This window comes from Varanus komodoensis, unplaced genomic scaffold (assembly GCF_004798865.1).
Source record: "Varanus komodoensis strain SLA01 unplaced genomic scaffold, ASM479886v1 scaffold1, whole genome shotgun sequence".
Lineage (NCBI taxonomy): Eukaryota > Metazoa > Chordata > Lepidosauria > Squamata > Varanidae > Varanus > Varanus komodoensis.
Window position 1 is genome coordinate 38,163,660 of NW_025335268.1, and position 20,608 is coordinate 38,184,267.

At 41.6% G+C, this 20,608-nt stretch overlaps 1 protein-coding gene across 4 annotated transcripts in view; it reads right to left on the bottom strand.

Moving 5' to 3' along the window:
• ESR1 (estrogen receptor 1) overlaps window positions 1–20,608 on the bottom strand; it is a 200,651-nt gene that overhangs the window by 41,928 nt on the left and 138,115 nt on the right. The window lies entirely within an intron of this gene.

Below are 20,608 nucleotides of genomic sequence, written 5' to 3' on the forward strand. Positions count from 1 at the left end.
GTGGCTCGCTAAATAAAACAACACTTCATACTAAAATCAATAACATCAAACAAATGTTTCAAAACACATCAAACATTCAATTCAAATATAAAGATGATATATCAAGTTAAAAATAATATAAACATCAAATAGAATGTTTTAAACTAAAATTGACTAAAACCAGCATGGGGTGAATTTTAAAACCAGACAGCCATTAAAATTCCTTGCTGCAATAACTGGAGAAAAGGTGAGTCTTCGCCTTGGAATGCCAAGAGCATTGGCGACCGGCACAGCTCTCTGGAGAGCAACTGCTGACTAACTGCATGTAGGTTGATTCAGAAGGAAAAAAGACTCCAGGTTATGACCATTCAGCTCACTCTTTCAATACTCATATAACAGCATTATGAGCTGTAGCAAGTGGACACCCTGTTCTAATTAGCCATACTAGCTGCTGTTATTGTTTCAGTGGTATAATCACTGACATTTTATTTCATACTAATTCACTCCCCAATACTGAGTGGACTAAAGCCTTAAAATGTTGGCACTGCCTAGGAGAAAAGGCTTCCCTAGGCCAATCTGCACATTCCTGTAGTTGCACAGTTCCATCCTGGGGTGCAGGTTTCCGTCCCCCCTTCCACACACAAATTCTGGTAGGGTGGAAGGGTAAAAACTTCCCCCACAACCTGAAATGTGTACCCATCCCAACCCCTGGATTTGGACCAAACATGAAGCAAAGGGTTAAAGTCACACACACACACACACACACACACACACACAGCTAGGGTTCCAAAGCTATGGAGTCCATGCACTCAGCCATAACTGAGGCATGGCATACAAAACTCAAGGAGTCACATGGCAGCTGCTAAAGCAGCAGGGGAAGATGCACTTATGCAGGAAAGCCTGGCCTGAATGATGTCAGCATGCACAGCCCCTCCTCTGATGAGTTCTAGCCCAGGAGGGGTCTGTGTTGGGCAAAGCCCCACCCACAAATAAACACTGCCCACTCTAGTCTAAGTAGACATGATGGAAAAACGACCCATGTGTTAGGAAATAAGTTGTGCTGAAGAGGCATAAAGCAGGAGGGAGCTGTTCAAACAGAAGAATTAAGCAGAAAGCTGTGTTTTCTTCTGCCCCAAAACTCTGCCTCCACCATTAGGAGATTAAGTCCAGTCTCAGAGTCAAACTAGCAAAGCCGATTTCGGGAGCTAAAGGACTGGTGGGCAAGGACTAAGCACCTCCATCCTACCTGTCCTTTCTCCATATACAAGCTCCACTCCATGTTCACAATGCTTTGAAAACAGTTCGATCCAAGTCATATTATAAAATATGACTCTTCTCTGATCATGTTTAGTTTGATTCTTGCATCTCTGGAACAATGTGCAAACTATCACAATTGCTTTGTTCTAAAGAACCAGAGAAGTTGAAAGGTTATAGCCATATCTGAACATAATATATTGAAACATTTTTGATCTGTTGAGATGAACTCACTATTTATTTATAGTTTATAAGAACTATTTCTCAGTATAGTTTTGAACAACTTAACAGCTAAGGAAATTGGACCTTTGAATATCTTCAAAAAATGCACAATATAATTGAGTAAGAATGCACCCTTGGCTCAAAAGTTTGTGCTATCTTTGTGAGAAACCTGAAACTGGTAAAATAGCTTGCATAGTTTAGATGTTGAATTCAGGAAAGTTTACCGCTAGTTTTGATATACAGAAGACCTCCCTCCTGAGCTACCCTGATTATGGAATGATCAAATGTAAGGCAGCAGCAGATAAGTCATGGTAGCACTTGAAATTGCAATTACAACTGGATTTTCTTTCTCAGTGTCACTTTTGTGCATTGGCTTATACAACTAGGAATCAGCAAGAGCCAAAGGGAAGTTGGTCAGTATGGTGCTTCCAGGTAACATAAACTAGAAATCAGTAGATGGAAGTGATTTGGTGTGTGGACAAAAGTAGATGGTCAGGATGGCGTTCAAGAGGAGCCCAGAACACAAAAGTTATCATTAGTAGATCTATAGGCAGCCTCATCCAGAAATGCTGTTTTTGTGCACTGGCATTTCTACCAGCTTAGCATACAAATAGCTTTCCCAAATATCCACATGACAGCTCAAAAGCCTGCCTACAAGCCCAGCAGCAGCCTGACATGTTCCTGAGATGATCAAAGAGGTGGCAGCTCATATAAGAAGTAGCCCATAGAGCCTACATCAAGCCAAACCAGTTTTCTGACAGATTGAAATGAAGCAATTACTATCACATTGCTCACAGATTAATGGGTATGCAGACTACAAATCTCACCATCCTCAGCCAGCATGTCCATTGGCTAGGGCTGATGGGCAACACACAATTGCCAGAATGCACTATGACTTACCCAACTATCCTGCTAAACCTCCCATCATTTCCTAAGTTTTCTCTGTTATTAAGCTTGAACTACAAGAGTTCAGGTGCTTCTTTAAAGTACACAGTGTTTTTATTCCATAATTAAATGATACAATTACTAGAAGGCAAAGCCACATGCAGATCCCTGCCAGAGAAATGTTACAGTAAGGATGAAGTGTTTATTTTTATAGCCAGTAATAAAACAATATTTGAACAAAATCTTCCATCCTATTACCATTATCTTATCAGTTTGTATACCAGCCATAAAAAATAGTAGCTACTGAACTCCTACTCTCACAGAAAGTAACTAAAATGATGTGTACAGCTGTGCACTTCATGAGAAGTTTCAAGTCTTATAATGATCATATTAGCTTTCAAGGGAGTATGTTTTACTCAGTTATATTTTGAAAACCAAAAGTGGGCATAGAGACCAAGAAAGAGAGTCAGTGCCTCTGTTCCCAGCACATTTATCTTTCCCACCTATCTTATCAGTAATTAGTAAATCTGTAAATTTAGCACAGGGAATTTTAAACCACAGTGTTTTAAACCTCAAATAGTCCTTGAGTAGGAGTCGGAACGTTTACAACATAGAGAACATATTTATTTATGTATCACTATTAATTAATTTCTCACACTTTAAAGCCATTTAAAAACTGGAGACTCTGGGAACTGTGCAGGTAAATTGAAAGATAAAATACATAACATTATAGCAACAGCATGCATTAAAACCAAGAGGAAAGCATAGCAAAGGGTTAAACAGCACAAAAATGTAAAAGCACTAAAAACAGTTCCTAAAACTCTCGGGCAATTAAAAAGGTTTCCACTTTTCACTGCAAAGATGTAAGCATCAAACAGTGCTTTCTGGGGAGGGTATTTTACAGAGGGAGGCCACCACTGAAAAGACCTATTCTCTTGGGGAAAGGGCTTTAGAAGATAACCTTTATGTTCAAAGGGGTAGTAATGGGAGAAGATACTCCAAGTTATATGGCCTTCAAGCCATTTAGGGCATTAAAGGTGCACTGCGAATTGAGCTCAGAGACAGACTGGCAGCCAGCCAGTGCAGATTGCAAAGTGTTGACTTAGTATGATCAATGATAAGGTTAGCCAGTCCTGATTAACAGCCTAACCACCCAGGTTTTGAGTAACTAAAGTTTCTGGATTGTTTGCAAAAGTAGTCCTGTATACAGTCCATTTAAAAACAGGCTCTAGAAGAGAGAGAATGTAGGTGCGATCATGAACAATCCAGGACATCTCTGTATTCCAGTGGCTCAGCAGGGCATCCACAAGAATGTAAACTGCAACAGGAAAAAAAACCCCTTAAAGTCCTCCAGATTCTATTTGCCTGCAGAGGTAGACCATTTTCCTAAGATCCCCACCTACTCCAACGCATAAACAGAAGGCAAACAGAAAGTAGACAAAATTCTAGATCTCTGCAGAAACTAATCTGATCATTGCAAGGATGTAGATGTCAAATCTATCAGATAACCATCCTTCACCCAAGTGAAAAGAACATGCATAGAACGTGCATCCAGCCATATACGTTGAGCCTGTGACATTAAGGACAACCCATGGTTGTAATGGCAGTCATAAATTCCTGAGCTTCTTTGGATCAAAAGCCCAAGTTTTAGGCTGAGCCTTCCATCTATGCTCTCCACTTTAGCCTGGGTTGCCATGTTCTGCTATGGGACAATACTTCAGCAAAGGATGGATTCCTGAAGGCCCTGGGGGAGTTTCCGGCTGATAAGACAGGTGCTCCTGTCGAGGCTCTGGTCGAACTATGGAATGGGGAGATGACCAGGGCTGTGGACACGATCACTCCTAAGCGCCCTCTCCCACCGGGCAGAGCCCGCTCTTCCCCTTGGTATACACCTGAATTGCGGGCGATGAAGCAGGTTGGGAGACGGCTAGAGCGTAGGTGGAGGAGATCACGGGATGAATCTGACCGAACACACTTGAGAGCCCACTATTGGGCCTATGCTGCGGCGGTGAGGGCAGCGAAAAAGAGGTTTTTTTCTGCTTCCATTGCCTCCTCACAATGCCGTCCGGCGGAGCTTTTTCGAGTGGTGCAAGGTCTGGTTTGTCCAGGTCCTAAGGAAGATCGGGTTCCACCCTCAAAGGCCCACTGTGATGACATTGCCATGCATTTCAGGGAGAAAATTGCTCAGATTCGTCATGAGCTGGACACCACTAGTGAATCAGAGGTTTCTGGGGAGATACCAATGCTGCCGTCTGGTCCAGAATTATTGGATGAATTTCAGTTATTGCGGCCCAATGATGTGGACAAGGTACTTGGACGAGTACGTCCCACCACTTGCCTATTGGACCCTTGCCCTTCTTGTTTAATAAATAATTCCAAGCACGGGATTGGGATCTGGATCTTGGAAATGGTTAACGCTTCTCTGAGGGAGGGTCGGGTGCCTGCCCCTTTAAAGGAGGCGGTAGTCCGACCGGTCCTGAAGAAAGCGTCACTGGATCCAGAGATGGCCACTAACTATAGACCACTGGCCAACATCCCGTTTCTGGGCAAGGTGTTAGAGCGGGTGGTGGCAGGACAACTCCAAGCACTCTTGGATGAAACTGATTATCTAGACCCATTTCAGTCCGGCTTCAGACCCGGGTACGGTACTGAATCTGCCTTGGTCGCCCTGTACGATGACCTGTGCAAGGAGAAGGACAGGGGGAGTGCGTCCCTGTTGGTTCTCCTGGACCTCTCAGTGGCTTTCAATACCATCGACCATGGTATCCTTCTGGATAGGCTAGCGGGATTGGGGGTCGGAGGCACTGCTTTGCAGTGGTTCCGCTCCTATCTCAATGGCCGATTCCAGAAGGTGGTGCTGGGGGACTATGGCTCTGCACCATGGCAACTATGCCATGGAGTACCGCAGGGATCCATTTTGTCCCCTTTGCTGTTTAACATCTACATGAAACCGCTGGGAGAGGTCATCAGGAGGTGTGGGGTGCGGAGTCATCAGTACGCTGATGATACCCAGCTCTACCTCTCATTTTCCACCAATCCAGGTGAGGCAGTGGCTGTACTGAACTGGTGCCTGGCCGAGGTAATGGGCTGGATGAGGGCCAATAAACTGAAGCTCAATCCAGACAAGACAGAGGTCCTGTTGGTTGGCGGATTGGGCTTCGGAGAGGGTGGATTTAACCTAGTCCTGCATGGGGTTGCACTCCCTCTTAGGGACAAGGTCCGCAGCTTGGGAGTGCTCCTTGACCCGGAGCTTTCATTGGAAGCTCAGGTGACAGCGGTAGCGAGGAGCGCTTTCCTTCAGCTTCGGCTGATTCATCAGCTGCGCCCCTACCTGGAGTACGACTACCTGGCGACAATGACACACGCGCTGGTGACTTCCCGTCTTGACTTCTGTAACGCGCTTTACGTGGGGCTACCCTTGAAGACGGTCCGGATACTTCAGTTGGTTCAAAATAGAGCTGCCAGGCTGCTGACGGGGACTGGGCATTATGTTCACAAGACTCCAGTCCTCCGTCAGCTTCACTGGCTTACCATTGAAGTCCGGGCCCAATTCAAGGTATTGGTGATGTCGTATAAAGCCCTAAACGGCTTGGGTCCTGGTTACCTGAAGGAGCGCTTACATCCATATATGCCTGCCCGCCCCTTGAGATCTGCGGGAGAGGCCCTTCTCCAGGAACCCTCCATGAAAGAAATTAGGAGGGTAGGTACTCGGAGCAGGGCTTTCTCTGTGGTGGCACCCAATCCATGGAATGCGCTCCCCAGAGAGGTCCGCCTGGCGCCATCGTTATTTGTTTTTCGGTGCCAGGCAAAGACCTTTTTATTAAAGCGTCATTTTAATTGTTAACAGTATTTGCTTATTTTATCTGACCAGGGCGACTTATTTTATATTGTTATTTATTTTATATTGTTATTTTTGTATTTTCTTCATGTTGTGAGCTGCCCCGAGGCTTCGGCGAATGGGGCGGCATAGAAATGTTTTAATTAATAAATAAAAATAAAAATCTATTACAGCATTTATTCTGAACTTTATAGAAACTATTCATGGTTCTCCATGATGGGGCTGGAGAGCTCCTGTAAAGCTATACTGGTTAAGGAGCCTCACCAACATAGAAGCTGTCAGCCTGCCCAGTAAAGATGTGCTTATCTCTACAACTACCAGCAATAATACCAGACATGGCAACATAAGAAGCACCCACAGAAATTAATTGCTTCGGTAAAGGTCTAAACAACCTCTCCCCCCATTAAATCCAAAATAAGCTTGACTACAACAGGGCTTCCATCTACAAATAGAAGCTGCTGAGAACATGCTGTGCTGTACCAAAGAAATGAAGTTTCTCTGAAGAGTTCATGTCCTGGTAAATCTTCAGTGATTAGAAAATAGAATTAGTCTTCGGCAGGGACACCTGCAACCATCCTGGGATCTCAATAGGGCTCAAGTTGGAAAAGCCTGCTCATCAAGAAAATGGATTAGTAGATGTACTCACAGCCATAGGTATAGATGACCTTCTTCCATTTCTACATTCTAGAACTAAATTAATTTGCTTTCCTGCATCACTGAAAGCAGAATTCATTTAAGTGAATGTGGGCTGATAAACATTGCTATTTCAGGGTATGTTTTCAATATTCTTTTACCACAGAAAATTGCATTTTCTAAGACACTCATTGAAATTGCTATTAAAAATAGCCCTTCCTTTAAAACATTATTTTGGATGTGATTGAGGTATGATCTTCTAAGGTACACACTTTTACTTTATTTTTATTTATTAGGGTATGCCTAACTTGTCCATTACGTTTCGTCTCTGGACGGCTTACAATATAAAAAAAGCAGAGGCTGGGGATAGATTCTTATTTATTTATTTATTTATTTATTTATTTATTTATTTATTTATTTATTTTATTTAGAAAATTTCTAGGCCGCCCCATTCGCCGAAGCCTCGGGGCGGCTTACAAATAAATAAATTAAAATACATAAATAACAATATAAAATACACATAACTGTATAAAATAAGTCTTGTGGGATTCGACAGAGTTTGGTAGCTCCCATCTGTCCCCTTGAGAATGTGTGCTAAACATTAAGGAGAAGAAATAAAGAAGGCAAAATAAGTTATAGGAATTTCTCTTAAAAACTGGAACAGTATGAATAATTGAACTGTTTCATGGGAGTGTTACACTCTGATGGTGTGGACTAATAGATTAAGGGACGTTCTTGATGTCTGAATTCAGCTAAACATTTGTCTTCATTTTCTCAGAAAAACACATTACTCACTTAACAAGCCCAAGCTCTTTTTGCTGAAAACAGCTCAATTTTTAGAAAATGAGATCGATAAAAATACCATGAGTCTGAAAAATCTCAAGTATCCATACTTCTCAAGGAACTTCTGTAAAGGGAAAGCATTTTTGAACTATTGAATAGTTCTGCTACCTGGGGAGAAAAATTACCAATATTACAGTCCTTTTGTCCAAAATCGAAAATAAACCAAACTATTCAGAGTACCTTTAAAAAAATTCTTCAGTGTCAATATAAGCCATGAAACTGCTTTCAGGTACTTAAAGATGAGACAAGAGGGCAATCTGAAGAGGAAGAAAGTTTAGAAATGATCTGAAAACAAAAAAGGACATACACATCCTACAGTGGCAGGAAAGCCAGGCTACAAATGAATAGTAGAGGAAGGCGGCATGAAATTGCAGAGATTGTGTCAGGAAGGTTAAAGCTGAGAATGAGCTTCAGTGAGGGAGGCCAAAGGAAAGAAAACAGCCTTCTTCAGATATGTGCATAGTAAAAGACAGAGGAAAGAAACTGCAGCTCAGCTACTCAATCAGGAAGGGCAATTAATAACAAATAACAAGGAAAGGTAGAGGTGCTCAATTCCTAGTTTGGCTCAGTCTTTTCCCAAAACATCTATGATCTTCCAGGCAAAGGGTACAAGGGGAAGGGCACGATTTCAGCTTGAGACTGACAGGCAAATGGTCATGAAACTCCTCATTATTTCAGATGAATTCAAATCTCCAGGGCCTGATAAACCTCCTAGAGTAATACAGGAACTGGCAGAAGACCTCTCAGAACCACTTCCTATTACCTTTGAGAAATCATGGAAGATGGAGGATGACTAGAGAAGGCTGATGTTGTCCCTGGAAGTCAGCCTGGGTTTGTCAAGAATGAATCCTGCCAGACCAATCTGATCTCGTTTTGTGGACTGTGGGAATGATGTATCTTGAATTGAGCAAAGCTTTTGACAATGTACCCTGTGATGCCCTGATGAGCAAACTAGCTAAAAGTGGTCCAGATGGAACACACAGAATTACTGTTGCCTACACAATCAGACTCAAAGAGTGCTTCTCAATGGCACCTTCTCTCCCTGGGAAGAGGTAATGAGTGGGGTGTTTCAGGGTTCAATCCTGGGCCCAGTGCTCTTCAACATTTTTATTAGTGATTTAGATGAGGAGCCGCAAGGAATGCTCATCAGATTTGTAGATGACATGAAACTGAGAGGGCTAATACAACAGAATGCAGAACCAATATTCAAAGTGTTCTTGCTAGGTTGGAGTGCTAGGCTGAAATCAATAGAATGAAATTTAATAGGGAAAAAGCAACCTAATGTATAGATACAGGATGGGGGACACATCACTCAACAATACTACAAGAAAAATGATCTCAGAATTTTCATAGATCATACGCTGAAGATGACTCAACATGTGACACAGGGGCAAAAAAAGGCAAATCTATATTTGGCTGCATTTGCTTTCAAATTATGTGGAATACTAGTTTCCCTCCACTCCATAATGGTTAGGTCTCCATAATGGTTAGATGCAATCATTCTAGGTATTGCATCTAGATCTGGAAACCACTGTTTAAGAAAGAAGACAAACTTGTTCAGGGGCAGTCAACGCAGTTCATCACGGAACTGGAAACAATGTCCTATGCGAAGCAACTAAAAGAGTTGTACGTGTTTAGTTTAAGAAAACATTTTGAAGGAAGGTGTAATAGAACTGAATGGTTGCCACACAGAAGAGAGCTGGAATCTCTTCTTGATCATTCCAGGATGCAGGACACAGAATGGTGAGCGCAAGTTACAGGAAGCCAACTTCTGCTGAACATCAGAAAAAAAATTCAGGTTGTCAGAGCAATTCAACAATGACACCCATTACCTAGGGAGGTTTTAGGCTCTGCCGCACTGGAGGCATTCAAGGTGTAGCTGGACAGTCATCTTTCAGAGATGCTTTAAGTTGGAGTCCTGTACTGAGCAGGGGGTTGGCTTCAATGGCCTTCTTGGCCCCTTCTGTGACTGGTGCTGTAGCTCTCTGCTGCCACAGGGAATGACAAGAATCTTTTTTTTTTTTTTTTTTTAAGAAAATGTATAATAAAAAGCACTGCTGCTATTTCCACCACCAATATAGGGAAGGCCTGAGCCTACAATGTCTGGGGAATTTTGGCTCTTCATTCTTCTTGTCCTACCATTTTACATCACTGTGCACTCACACACCCATTTTCAAAAGTTCTGTGAAAGAACTTTTGGATCAGTATTGAGGAATGATACAACGACAATTGCATGAGAATAGTTATGCAGCATTAACTGCATGAACTGCTTAACAGGAGTAGAGCACGAATACTTCAAGACACATTTTAGCTTTCTCACTTCTTACGGACACTGCAAGTCCAGAACAATAAAAGGATAAATTATTAAGAAATGTGATATGCATTATCAGTGTAAATTATTTTGGTTGATAAAATGTGGTACATACAAATAAATAATAAAATATTACATATTATTAGGCATAACTAAAATAGTTTGTTAATTGAATTTTTAAAAAATACAAATTAAAAATCCCACATTTACATTTACAGTAGACTAATAGCTACACTTAAAAAACGATAGCCATAATGAGGAACAAAAACTTCACTAAACACAAAATATTCTATCATAGGAGAAGGCATCCTTCAGGCTTGTGGGAACTATTCAGTATGGGATTTACTTTTTCTTTGTTTTTACGAGAATTCCAAGACCTACTAACTGCTTCTACATACTTTCTGACCATCCCCTTTGTATATAATTAAAATAGATCCTTTGATCAGGGGCTCTTTAAATTGTGTATACTATTTTCTTAATTTGTTTTTGTTGTCCATGACAGTAAATCCTGGCCAGGAAAATCAAGTCAAATTAATAAATGTTAGAATTTTTCTTGAAAACACTTAAATGTGGACTTTAGTAGCTGTCTAGGGAGAGAGGCTTCTTTCTGCTGAAGTTTGCATAATTTAGATGGCATTTCCTATAAATCCCAACATGGAGAGAGTCAGGATAAAACCATATGCAGTTTTGGGGAAAGAGAAAAGGGCTTGCCATGGTGGTACACGGTCTTCCCTTTACTTTCTTGTAGTTTGTTTCTAAACTGCCTGCTATGTTGGTGGCTTACCCAGAAGGAAGATGTGATCTCTGACTGCTACCATTCTTTTTTCACAGAGTGCCTTTGGAAAGCACATTGACATATCCATGCTACAATCTTCCTGCTAGCATAAATAAGCTAGCATCTGCATGAAATTCAAACTTGCTTCTTTCAAATGAACCAGTTCATCCCAACATGGAACTAAGTTTCCTTGAATGCCATTTTTCTTAGTGAATAAACAAACAAACAAATAAACAAAATAAAGTGAATAAACAAACAAACACTTTGATATGGTCTGATTTTGCACGTCTCCTAAATGTTTATGACTGATGATATGCTGTCTCAGGAAACTGACCTCTGGCTACAGACAGGGATGGGGATGGGAATCTTCTATGATCCCTGGCTAAAAAAAGCTCCAAACAGCCTGGGAGATGCTGCACCAGGCATTTGGTTCAGAAAGATATCATATTTGTGCCCATTGCATCTGCCTACCAAGGCAAAAAGCTTCAGTAGTGAATTTTCACTGCAAAAATAGCAAAGAAGAAGTATTAACATTTCTGATCCAGATCAGGAGCTGAGCGAATATTTAGAGTGAAATCTTGTACATGTTTAGGCAAGAGAAGTCATCTACATGCTGACTGAGACATACTGAGAGCTGCAGGTGTTTTTTTCTGTCTAAGCATGCAAAAGACAGTACCCTTAATTTGATTTGGCCTTAATTAAGGAAGGTGCTCCTTCATGGATCACTGCCTTGTCGTGGCAAAGGGGCTTGCGTAGCTCAATGAAGCTATGAGCTATGCCGTGCAGGGCCACCCAAGATGGACAGGTCATAGCAGAGAGCTCTGACAAAACGTGATCCACTGGAGAAGGAAATGGCAACCCAGTCCAGTATCCTTGCCATGAAAACCCCATGGACAGTACCAAAAGGCAAAAAGATATGATGCCAGAAGATGAGCCCCTCAGGTTGGAAGGTGTCCAATATGCTACTGGGGAAGAGGGCTAGTACTAGTAGCGCCAGAAATGATGAAGCGACTGGGTCAAAGCCGAAAGGACACTCAGTTGCTGATGTATCTGGTGGTGAAAGGAGAGTCCGATGCTGCAAAGATCTATACTCCATAGGAGCCTGGAATGCAAGAGCCATGAATCAAGGCAAGCTGGATGTGGTCAAACAAGATGACAAGACTGAACATCAACATCTTAGGAATCAGTGAACTAAAATGGACAGGAATGGGTGAATTTAATTCAGATGCCCATCAGGTGTACTACTGCAGGCAAGAATCCCTCAGAAGAAATGGAGTAGCCTTCATAGTCAATAAAAGAGTAGGAAAAGCAGTAGTGGGATACAATCTCCAAAATGACAGAATGATCTCAGTTCAAATCCAAGGCAAACCATTCAACATCACAATAGTCCAAGTCTATGCTCCAGCCACTGGTGCTGAAGAAGCTGAAGTTGACCGGTTCTATGAAGGCCTACAACAGCTTCTAGAATTAACACCCAAAAATGATGTCCTTATCATCATGGGTGATTGGAATGCTAAAATCGTAAGCCAAAAGATAACTGGAATAACAGGAAAGTTTGGCCTTGGAGTAAAAAATGAAGCAGGGCACAGGCTGGTAGAATTTTGTCAAGACAATATGAAGGTCATAGCAAACACTCTTTTCCAACAACCCAAGAGACGACTCTACACATGGACATCACCAGACGGTCAACAAAGAAATCAGATTGACTATGTGCTCTGCAGCCAAAGATGGAGAAGCAGTATACAGTCAGTAAGAACTAGACCAGGAGCTGACTGTGGCTCAGACCATGAGCTTCTCATTGCAAAATTTAGGCTTAAAGTGAAGAAAGTAGGGAAAAGCACTAGGCCACTCAGGTATGACCTAAATCATATCCCTGATGAATATACAGTAGAGGTGGCAAATAGATTAAAGGAATTAGATCTGATAGACAGAGTGCCTGAAGAACTATGGACGGAGGTTCGCAACATTGTACAAGAGATAGCAACTAAAACCATCCCAAAGAAAAAGAAATGCAAGAAAGCAAAATGGCTGTCTGAGGAAGCTTTACAAATAGTGGAGGAAAGAAGGGAAGCGAAAGGCAAGGGAGAAAGAGGAAGATACACCCAACTGAATGCAGAATTCCAGAGAATAGCTAGAAGACATAAGAATGCCTTTTTAAATGAACAGTGCAAAGAAATAGAAGAAAACAATAGAATAGAGAGGACCAGAGATCTCTTCAAAAAAATTGGAGATATGAAGTGAACGTTTCATGCAAAGATGGGCATGATAAAGGACGAAAATGGCAGGGACCTAACAGAGGCAGAAGAGATTAAGAAGAGATGGCAAGATTACACAGAGGAACTATACAAGAAAGAGCTTAACGTCCCTGATAACCATGATGGGGCGGTCACTTACCTCGAGTCAGACATCCTGGAATGTGAAGTCAAATGGGCCTTAGGAAGTCTGAGCAACAACAAAGCTAGTGGAGGTGACAGTATTCCAGCTGAGCTATTCAAAATCTTAAAAGACAATGCAGTAGAAGTGTTACACTCAATATGCCAGCAAATTTGGAAAACTCAACAGTGGCTACAGAATTGGAAAAGGTCAGTTTACAGTCCAATCCTAAAGAAGGGCAATGCCAAAGAATGTTCAAACTACCACACCATTACACTCATTTCACATGCTAGCAAAGTTATGCTCAAAATCCTACAAGCTAGGCTCCAGCAGTATGTGGACCGATAACTACCAGAAGTACAGGCAGGATTTCGAAGAGAGAGAGGAACTAGAGATCAAATTGCCAACATACGCTGGATCATGGAGAAAGCTAGGGAGTTCCAGAAAAACATCTACTTCTGCTTCACTGACTATGCTAAAGCCTTTGATTGTGTGGATCACAACACATTGTGGCAAGTTCTTAAAGAGATGGGAGTACCAGACCATCTTATTTGTCTCTTCAGAAACCTATATGCGGGTCAAGAAGCAACAGTGAGAACTGGGCATGGAACCACTCATTGGTTCAAAATTGAGAAAGGAGTTTGGCAAGGCTGTATACTGTTGCCCTGCCTATATTAACATCTTTGCAGAGTACATCATGAGAAAGGCGGGGCTAGATGAATCACCAATTAGAATTAAGATTGCCGGGAGAAATAACAACAACCTCAGATATGCAGATGATACCACTCTCATGGCGGAAAGTGAAGAGGAACTAAAGAGCCTCTTGATGCAGGTGAAGGAGGAAAGCGCAAAATTTGGCTTGAAACTCAACATTAAGAAAACTAAGATCATGGCATCCAGTCCTTTCACTTCCTGGCAAATAGATGGGGAAGAAATGGAGGTAGTAACAGATTTTATTTTCCTGGGCTCCAAGATCACTGCAGATAGGGACTGCAGCCAAGAAATTAAAAGATGCTTGCTCCTGGGGAGGAAAGCTGTGGCAAATCTAGACAGCATACTAAAAAGTAGAGACATCACCCTGCCAACAAAAGTGCATATAGTCAAGGCTATGGTTTTCCCAGTTGCAATGTATGGCTGTAAATGCTGGACCATAAGGAAGGCTGAGGGCCAAAGAATTGAGGCCTTTGAATTGTGGTGCTGGAGGAGACTCCTGCAAGTTCCTTGGACCACAAGGCGCGGTCAGTCCTAGAGGAGATCCACCCTGACTGCTCTTTAGAAGGCCAGATGCTGAAGACGAAACTCAAATACTTTGGCCACCTAATGAAAAGGAAGGATTCCCTGGAGAAGAGCCCAATGCTGGGAACAACTGATGGCAAAAGAAGAAGGGGACGGCAGAGGATGAGGTGGCTGGATGGAGTCACTGAAGCAGTCGGCGTGAGCTTAAGTGGACTCTGGGGAATGGTGGAGGACAGGAAGGCCTGGAGGAATGTTGTCCATGGGGGTCACAATGGGTCGGACACAACGTCATGACTAACAACAACAACAAAAAGGATGGGTGAGAATGTCAGTTTGGTTTAAATGAGAATCTGCAAAAATTTGCAACTTCGTAGTCAGGGCAAAAGGTACTTAGGGTTTTTAAAATCTGAATGTGTGGAAAAACAGAAATGGACAGATTTTTCCATCCATACTGAGGGCTTTGAGTGCTAAGCTCTTAAAAGTCTAGGAATGAATCCTGGTGTAGCCAACCAAGTTAGTGCATAGTTAGGTTGCCACCTCTTTTTCCCTAAGAGGGAATTTTTGTTGTCATTTTAAACACTTACACAGCAGGAAAGTGCCTCATGGTTCTCTCTGTGCTGGGAATTGCTGTACCTATAGAATTTGGCTGTTGCAGAAAATAAAAAATCCATTTTTATTAAGAATTTACCACATTTGCAAAACTTTTCCTTTTAAAAAAAATGCTTGAGATTTAAAAATTCAAATGTGTGAGAAAACAAAACTGACAGATTCACCCATCCCAAGTTAATCACTGACACTTTGGTTAAGCCTTGGACCCTTGAGAGAAAACTGGCTGGGCAACGAGGCAAAGTGATTGGGCAAAAATATCTGCTTCTCTTCTCATTTTTGTGACGTATGTACACTGACTCAGGGGACAGTTGTATGCAAAGTGCAAACTCCAGCTCTAAAGGTCCTTTGGAGATGATATGGGAGTGTTAAGTTTATTTACAGACAAATGCAGAAAGAAGCAAAAAAAAAAAAAACCTTATTGAATTTTGGGGGCAGAGGGATGATTTCTGAGAAAAAGAGTAATAGATTGTTCTGTCACTGAGTATAACATGTCAAACTAAGATCCCAGCAACACATACACACACTCTCCAATGAGTCACCTTCGATCTAGTAAATGAATAAACAAAAACAAGGTACAAAATTCTTTCCCAGAAACGAAGTTAACATTAGTGTAAATAATATTCTAAATGATTTGATCTGGAGTGGAGAAGAAATTAAACACATACCTTAAGAATGGATGGGCTTATCTCAGTTAAGAACAGCCTACGAGCCATAAGTGTTCAGCAGAAAGATCATGTGTTGCCACATTGATGGGTCTGAATATCAATGCTCGGTCAATGTCTATACCATTATATCCATACCACCATTTTTATCAGCTGTGGTAGCTCAGCATCATACAGAGTCATCAAAGAAGGAACAAGTAATATAAAGATTTGATGCAGCTGATCCATAGAAACACTATGCTAGAAGCAGGAGGAAGTAGACATTTTGAGTATAGCACCAAGGCTTCAGCTAGGTGAAGAAATGCACTATAAGGGCCTGACACCCAATGATGCTCCAGCTGTTCATTGATAGGGTTCAGAGGAGGGCAGCAAGGATGATCCAGGGAGTGGAAACAAAACCCTATAAAGAGAGATGGAAAGAACTGGGCATGCGGAGAGAAAAGAAGACTGAGGTGGGATATGATAGCACTCTACAAGTGCTTGAAGGACTGTCACAGAGGAAGGCCAGGATCTCTTCTCAATCATACCAGAGCTCAGGACACAGAATAACATCTCACATTACACCAAACCAGATTCTGGCTGAAGACCAGGAAGAACTTCCTGACTGTTGGAGCAATATGGTGATGGAACCAATGACCTAGGGAGGCTGTGGGCTCTCCACACTAGAGGCATTCAAGATGTAACTGGAGAGCCATTTAAGAGGGATAGTTTAACCTGGAGTCATACACTGAGCAGAGGGTTGGCCTGATGGCCCCTTCCAACTCTACCATTCTATGTTTCTATGATATGGCAACCTGCTGCAGATCTGTGTTCATGCATCATGAGTATAGGCACTAGGACTACACTCTGTAACCTGGTATCCTGATCAGCTGTACCTAGGGACATATAAATCTGTCACTTTTGCTCTCTTTCACATTCGTATTTTTTAAATCTTAATTATTTTCCTTCCATTTATTAAGACATTTTGAATATTGGCAAGTTTTGTATTAGTGAATAAAATCTGCACCAGCCAAATTCACAGCACACATATGTTTCTCCATGAAAAAGACCTTATCCTACCTGCCTGACATGTTAAACATTAGGGGACTCTCAAAAATAAGTGTCAACCAAATACAACACCACTGAGTGTTCAGTGATTCATACTGAGATTCATTCCCAGGAATATACTTTAAACCATGGGTCCTCAAACTACGGCCCATGCTCATTTATCCAGCCCACCTCAGAGCTTTTGGACTTGCTCAGAGAAAAAGATCTCCAAGCGAGTCCAAAAGTTCTGAGCTGGCCCAGGCATTCTTTGAAAGTGAGCAGAGAGCTAGCGCACATGCCTAATTGTCAAAGCTCAACTGCACGTGCGCTGGCTCCCCCTCGCCCCCCACACATTGCATGCATATACAGAGTGGAAATAAAGAGCGGGAAACAGAAGAGAGGGTGGAAGAGAGAGAGAGACGAAGATGCTAAAAAAGGATTGAAGGTAAGAAAAATATAACTTTTAAATTCTATTTTCAATTATGTGAGCCATGTTCCCAGGCTGCAGACCAAGCCACAGCTGCCTCACCAAGCCTGGGGGCAGCCAGTCGATGGAACTTTGGGTCCCATATACTTTTCTCATCCACCCTTCCCATTTTTAGAATAGAAATAGAAAGGGGAAAGAAAAATCCTCCAATTGAACAACTGGCTACAAAGGTGGTGCCAATGTGAGAGATTAAGATTATGAGATCACAGATTACTGGACTTGAAGACAGATTCCTGGCAAGGGATGGGTTGCACCTCATAAGAGAAAACAGCTGTGTTTGGACACAACATTAAGAATTACATCAGGAAGGCTTTAAACTGAATCCTACTAGGAAAGGAGACATGAACTTGGAGACAAAAGTGGATGAGACTTATTTCCCATGACAGAGAGCAGAATTCTGGTAGGACTCCAAAATGATTTTCACAATAATGTAGGAATGAAGCTAGAACCTATAATGCATGTGGACTCCAGTGTCTACACTGATTCCCAGAATATGGCAAACAAACAGAATGAACTTGAACTCCTAATACATAAAGGCAAATATGACTTGATAAGTAGGGTTGGGGTGAACTATATCAGAATCCCTCCAAGCATTCTTGGATTCCTCTTTGCCCTCGTTTGAAAGTCAGGTGTTTGAAATCTTCAATTTCTCAGAAATGTGTGTTCTGAGACTATTTGACTCATTTACAGCCTAAAGGAAAGCCTCTGAAAATGAAAGTGAATGTTAGGGTTGACTACAACTTCCTAGACAGTGGAGAGATCAAGTTACCTTCCATGAAATAGCCAGGCAATGTGTGTTAGCTAAAGTTAGCTAAAGCAGCTTACTTCAGCAAGTTAGTTATTAACATGATCTGCTATAAACCCAGTCTGCATGACTAAAGGATGTTGACAAAATGGAGTAATTCTGTTTGCAGTTGTATCATTTACTTCAGCCAGCAAAACAGTTCTTGTATTCATGCAAATTTAAATACTTCTCTGACACAGGGGCTCCCATGATGTCTAAATGTCTGGTGAGCTTACCTGCCTCAGCAGTTCCACCTTCATTTACATTTCAGTATAAATGGACTCTGCCCAGGATAGCATAACACACCTTTCTTCCTCCTCCCTAGCCCCTGAAAGGCTTTAACTCTTGCGGTCCAGTCTCTTAATCCAGCCTATCCAGTTTATCCACTTTATTCAGACAGTTTGTCCATACTCCAACATTTAAAAGACCTGCAAGAGATTTCACAGGGAAGCCTACATAGCAGATCTTAAAGTGAAGGCATTTTGGGTTACACGTTTATTACAAATTCTCTGAAACTGGGTTAAGAGTTTGCAAGGGAAATTGTTGGCAGACAAAACAGGATGCATGTTTGTATCCAGGAGGACCTATTGTCCACTTTATGACTTTTAACAGGGCAGAATGGAACATGGTTACAGCTGCCATCGAAAACATAAAGCTGCCAAGCCACTCAGTTCTGTATTGCATTTCCTATTGTGGTTGGGTCAGATCTCTCGAACTTAATGAATAGGGCGCATGGTTGCCACTGTTGCGTGTCCACAAGTTCCGGCCACGTGTTCTTTTAAATGTAAAAGTTCTATTTAGCTATCATGCCTAATAGCTAATGACACAACTGTCCATGCATTGGTCTTAACTGCTTACAACCTCCCATGTTGAAAATGCTCAGATGATTGGCAGAGAGTACACCTGACCTAGTATGGCACATATGATACGCTACACCATAATCTGCACCTGGTATAGCACATATATTTAAGAAGTGTTTAAATAACCGGCCCACAAAAAATATTTCCAGGGACAAATAAGTTTATGTGGAAAGTGATTACACCTGATTGCCTGAAACAGCAGCATTGCTTTGTTATAATATCACTTTCAAATATACAAGTTATTCTTTTAACCAAGAATTTTGGTGTTAGATGGGGAACCTCAAAGTCTTTAAAGGGGAACAGTGATAGGAAAAACTTGTTTGCTTTTGGGGATATAGGTGGGATAACTTCAAAATGTTCTCTACCTTTCTGAAATGCCTTCCATCCAACTACAGAGTTTTTGAAGAGGGAAATAAAATACCATCTAATCCATCTAGCTCTATATGTTCTTATGGAATTTTCTGCCAGGGGAAGTAGCGATGGTCATCTATCTAGATGGCTTTATGGACAGGTTCATGAGGTGGAGGCTATCAGTGGCTACTAGTCTTGCTGACATTGTAATGTCTCCTTCTCCCGAGGTGGCATCCCTGCATACACCACACGATGAGGAGCTTGGGCAGGTGGGGGTCTTGCACTCATCCTCTTGAGGGATCCTGTGGGCAGCTGGTTCTCTCCCATGTGGACAGAATGCTGGGCTGGATGGACCTTTGGTCTACTCCATCAGGGCCTTTTCATATGTTCTTATGTCCTTAGATAAACTCGCATTCTTATCTTTAAATGAACTTTGAAAACACTTGGATTTCACAAGACTTTTCTGAGTAACCTTGTATTCTTCATTCCTTGATATTGTTTTAATCATGACTTTCTCATAGTTTTGTTTGACAAGCTGCCTTGAAAAATATTTTAAAGGCATCAAATAAATTATTAAAATAAAGTAAATGTCCATACTATTAGATGCCTCACTGTAAAATATCTGCAAGGCATTTTTCATCAATCCACTGGTGGAATTTTTAACTCACTACTATGTAGCAATTGAAAACTAGAGAACTAAGATGACTTCCTTTTAATATAAAATGTAGGATTTTCTAAATAGTGGCAGTTCTTTGCAGCTGCTGAGACATCTTACATATGTGAATGAGTTTTGTGAGATTTGTGTGGCTTGATAGACACATGTATAACATAATTAATTTGATTTTCTTCCAGCAAACTTGGTATTTAAGATAAACTTTGTTTGGAAGAAGCACCTCATAGTCTTGACCAGAATATCTCGAAGGCCCCACTTAATATTGTTAATTCCATGTAATGTTTAAATTGAGTTTATAATCTAAATGTGGCACAATTCCCAGTACATCTTCATTTTCTTTCAGACTTGGTGAAACTGCCTTAATCTCAGTGGGACCATCAGTTCATCCACCCCAATGCTGTCAACACTGATGGGCAGCAGTTCTCCAGGTTTTGGGGAAGAAATATTTCAGCCCTACTGGGAGACGTCAGGAAGTGAGCCTGAGAACTTCGCATGCAAAGCATGCATTTTACTCCTGAACCACAAATCTTATTGATGGGTGACTAGTCCAGACATTATTCAGCAACCTGGATCATTTTATTGCAAATGTTCAGCCCAAACTTGTCCTTCAAGTTATGTCCAGAACAGATCACGTTTGTGTTGCCAAAGCCCTACATGAGTCCCAACATGTTGTTTCCCACCCTAAACTTCTTGATGTGGGAAGGGCTTGATGGTACCAGTGTCATTCTCACAGTTCCAAGCTTTTTTAGATGCTGCTGTGAGCATACTCAGAAACATCCAAAGAATATGGACCTTGAAGGCTGAACT